The sequence below is a fragment of the Bos taurus genome, chromosome 4, assembly GCF_002263795.3.
Source record: "Bos taurus isolate L1 Dominette 01449 registration number 42190680 breed Hereford chromosome 4, ARS-UCD2.0, whole genome shotgun sequence".
NCBI lineage: Eukaryota > Metazoa > Chordata > Mammalia > Artiodactyla > Bovidae > Bos > Bos taurus.
The window spans coordinates 48,948,600-48,953,231 of NC_037331.1; the positions used below are offsets into that span (position 1 = coordinate 48,948,600).

Below are 4,632 nucleotides of genomic sequence, written 5' to 3' on the forward strand. Positions count from 1 at the left end.
CAGGGCTGGCCACATGGGCCTCCTAGTGCCATGTGATCTCACGCTGTGATAGATCCCTCAAACATGGAATGAGTGTTCCGCTAGACAACAGTCCCCAAAGTAACAAACTTCTGTTACAGATGTGACTGTTTTGTGGTTCTCTGGAAGCAAACTCTTTGCAACTCAGTGGAAGAGCTTTATATCTGGAAGGGAGCTTGTAGCCCCTCATTTGAAAATCTAGACAACCAAGGTCCCAAGACAGGACTAATGCTAGATTACACAGAAAGAGAAGAGCATTCAGCTTTAGAACTTTGGTCCCCTGATTGTTATTCCAGTTCTCCTCACCACATTCTTTCCCATATGTAAAATGGGTATGGTGATGATGCTTACTGCCTGGAGCACTCCTTCGAATGGTTTGGATTTTAGGTCAAGCATCACTTAAAAAAAAATTGGAGTATAGTTGCTTTACAATCGTGCTTTACTTTCTGCTGTACAATGAAGTGAATTAGCTATATGTATACATATATTCCCTTCCTTTAAAACCTCCCTTCCATCCCACCCCCTGCCCCACTCATCTAGGCCATCACAGAGTACTGAGCTGAGCTTCCTGTGCTAAACAACAGGTTCCCACTTGCTATCTGTTTTACACATGTAGTATGCTAGGGTTAGTTGAATTCCCTGGTGGCTCAGAGGTTAAAGCGTCTGCCTCCAATGCAGGAGACCCGGGTTCGATCCCTGGGTCGGGAAGATCCCCTGGAAAAGGAAATGGTAACCCACTCCAGTATTCTTGCCTGGAGAATCCCATGGATGGAGAAGCCTGGTAGGCTACAGTCCATGGGGTCGCAAAGAGTCAGACAGGACTGAGTGACTTCACTTCAGACTTTCAGACATGGACTTTTCATGTCCAAGTCATTGCAACCCCATGGACTTCAGCCTGCCAGGCTCCTCTGTCCATGAAATTCTCCAGGCAAGAATACTGGAGTGGGTAGCCATTCCCTTCTTCAGGGGATCTTCCTGACCCAGGGATTGAACCCAGGTCTCCCACTTTGTAGATTCTTTGCTGCCTAAGCCACCAGGGAAGCCTGTATATACATCATTCCTAACCTCCCAATTTATCCCACCCTCCCCTTCCCGTTCTGCATTCCTGTGTCTGTTCTCTACATCTGTGTCTCTATTCCTGCTCTACAAATAGGTTCATTTGTACTATTCTTCTAGATTCCACATTTATGCATTAATATACGATATTTGTTTTTCTTAGGGGAGCCATCTGTCTCCAGTTTCTCCCCAGAGCTGTACTTCCTTTTATTTCTGTACTGGTTTCACTAAACACCCCACTATCTAAGGTAAAAGTTTGGAGTCTGTGTTGGTGTTCCTTTCACTCTTATTCTCACATTCAGAATTGATAGAACTTGGTGATTATAGCCAACCTTATTAGTCTCACCTGTATACTTTTAGCATTCACTTTTTCTTTTCATTCTCACCCAAAGCTGCCTTTTTAGAAGCACCAGGGATGTTTTGCCTGAGAGATTTCTCTGTTAGGGCTCACACAGCCCAGATATGCCACATAGTTAAAAATCCCTGGGAGCAGTCCTCAACCAAAGCCTGATGGAAGTTGATGGATATATTTTGGGTAGAACAACTCTGAAGCATGTTCTGTGCCACTCTCCAGAGGTCTCCGATGTGTCTGAGACCCAACTGCCCACATGTATAATCTACTCATTGTTGTTGTTCACTCACTCAGTCGTATCATACTTCTTTGCCACCCCATGGACTGCAGCATGCCAAGCTTCCCTGTCCTTTCCTATCTCCCAGAGTTTGCTCAAATTCATGTCCATTGAGTGGGTGATGCCATCCAACAATCTCATTAATGTAACTGAAATAACTTCCATCTCTTTTCCATCCCCTACTGATGTTTTCTTGGATAATCTCTTCAACAAACCTGCTGTGCTCAAATGCTTATCTCCAGGTCTGCTTCTAGCTGTAGTCAACTACAACAGTGACTAGTTAGATATTGGGATAAAGGGAAGAGTTGAGAATGGCTATAGTATTTTTCACTATGGATGATTGGAGGCATCATGAATCATAAGAAAGCTGCTGCTGCTGCTAAGTCACTTCAGTTGTGTCCGACTCTGTGTGACCCCATAGACGGCAGCCCACCAGGCTCCCCTGTCCCTAGGATTCTCCAGGCAAGAACACTGGAGTGGGTTGCCATTTCCTCCTCCAAAGCATGAAAGTGAAAAGTGAAAGTGAAGTCGCTCAGTCATGTCCGACTCTTAGCGACCCCATGGACTGTAGCCCACCATGCTCCTCCGTCCATGGGATTTTCCAGGCAAGAGTACTGGAGTAGGGTGCCATTGCCTTCTCCAATAAGGAAGCTAATATGTATTTAATATTTTAGATACTAGATAATTGAAACTGTAGTGCTGGCAGAATCACCCACTTGGACATGTTCAGTAGAGAGTTGAGAATATGGAATTGGAGACCAGGAGAGATGTAGAGACAGGAGCTAAGGATCTAGGAGTTATCAGTGTACATTGTTGTTTAGTTGCTAAGTGGGTTCCTTCAGTGTATGTAGGTGGGTGCTAAATGCATGAAAATGGTTAAGATGGCCAAAATGCTCATGTACAGAGGAAAGAACAGGGAAAATGGACATTGAATGTGAAGTGGCAGTCTCTAAAAACAAACACTAAATATCATTCGTATCTTCTCTCCCAAAACAGCTTAGCTAGGCAAGGAGTAATTTCTTTTTCTTTTTCTGGCTGTGCCAAAAGGCTTATGGGATCTTAGTTTCCTGCCCAAGGATCAAACCCAGACCCTTGGCAGTTAGAGTGTGGAGTCTTAACCACTGGACCGCCAGGGAATTCTCAGTAATTTCTAAGTAGTATTTAAATCCACAGTGCCTGGGTAGTAAACTCAAGAAATGTAGAATTAAGTTATATCTATGCTACAAAGTTATTACAAAGCCAAGATCAGACTCTGTACCTCTGTGCTCAATTTTTTTTTTTTTTGGCCCCACAGCTCTGGCATGTGGTAGCCTAGTTCCCCATCAAGGATCAGACCTACATCCCTGGCATTGGAAGGCAGATTCTTAACCCCTAGAGTGCAGGGGATGGCCTCCCTAGAGGGGCTCAGACAGTAAAGAAACCACTTGCAATGCAGGAGACCTCGGTTCAATCCCTGGGTTGGGAAGATCCCCTGGAGAAGGGCATAGCAACCCACACTAGTATTCTTGCCTGGAGAATCCCCATGGACAGAGAAGCCTGGAGGGCTACAGTCCACCAGGTTGCAAAGAGTCGGACATGACTGAGTGGCTAAGCACAAGCACACAGACTGGGGGGAAGTCTCTCTGCTCAATTTTGAAGACATTGTTTTTCAGTATCTCTTATAAAAACCTATAATTTCACCCATCACCCCACACATTCTAATTTACTCTAACAGGGAGGTGTGTTAACTAGCTGAGGAGACAGAAGATAACGTGTTTTCTACATATTGCCAGTTAGCTTAGTTACTTAGAGCAGGATGCTGGTGATACCAAAGTCTGTGACCCCAGCACTAATATGGTTTTTGAGCTGATGGAGAGATTATAAAGTAGTAAATAAGCCTAAAGTATTTAACCTTAGGGCTCCAGTTATCTGTCGTTGGTAGGACTTTGGAAGTGGTATTTAACCTCATCCAAGAAGTGTAAATACTTGGAATCCTTCATATAGTTTAAGGATAAAGTGAGATAATGCTCAGAAGTGCTGAGATTCCTCAGCCTAGCACAGTCAAGAACTGGTTCAGTTCAGTTCAGTAGCTCAGTCGTATCTGACTCTTTGCGACCCCATGAACCGCAGCGCGCCAGGCCTCCCTGTCCATCACCAACTCCCGGAGTTCACTCAAACTCATGTCCGTCAAGTCGGTGATGCCATTCAGCCATCTCATCCTCTGTCATCCCCTTCTTCTCCTGCCCCCAATCCCTCCCAGCATCAGGGTCTTTTCCAATGAGTCAACTCTTCGCATGTGGTGGCCAAAGTATTGGAGTTTCAGCTTCAGCATCAGTCCTTCCAATGAACACTCAGGACTGATCTCCTTTAGGATGGACTGATTGGATCTCCTTGCAGTCCAAGGGACTCTCAAGAGTCTTCTCTAACACCACAGTTCAAAACCATCAATTCTTCGGCGCTCAGCTTTCTTCACAGTCCAACTCTCACATCCATACATGACCACTGGAAAAACCATAGCCTTGACTAGACGGACCTTTGTTGGCAAAGTGATGTCTCTGCTTTTTAATATGCTATCTAGGTTGGTCATAACTTTCCTTCCAAGGAGTAAGCGTCTTTTAATTTCATGGCTGCAATCACCATCCGCAGTGATTCTGGAGCCCCCAAAAATAAAGTCTGACACTGTTTCCCCATCTATTTCCCATGAAGTGATACTTTCCGTAGCGTGCTTTAAGGAAACAACAGTTTAGTTTATTTGTTCTGCCTTTCAAGTACTAGATCAGACCGCAAATCCGCACACTTCCATACGTGTAAGATGTCCCGCATTCCCCGGTGCCACAAAACATTACGCTCTTTACGACAGTGTACGACGCCGGGCCTGACAGGCGCGCACCACGCGGGCCAATCGTGCAGCGCCCGACCGATGACGTAGGCCGCGCTCGTGCATGCGCAG

General features: G+C 45.4%; 1 non-coding gene across 1 annotated transcript; it reads left to right on the forward strand.

The window, feature by feature from the left end:
* Window positions 1–654: 654 nt before the first annotated feature.
* Window positions 655–726, forward strand: TRNAW-CCA (transfer RNA tryptophan (anticodon CCA)). Its single transcript has one exon. It is a non-coding gene; the product is annotated as a tRNA-Trp (tRNA).
* Window positions 727–4,632: the final 3,906 nt, after the last annotated feature.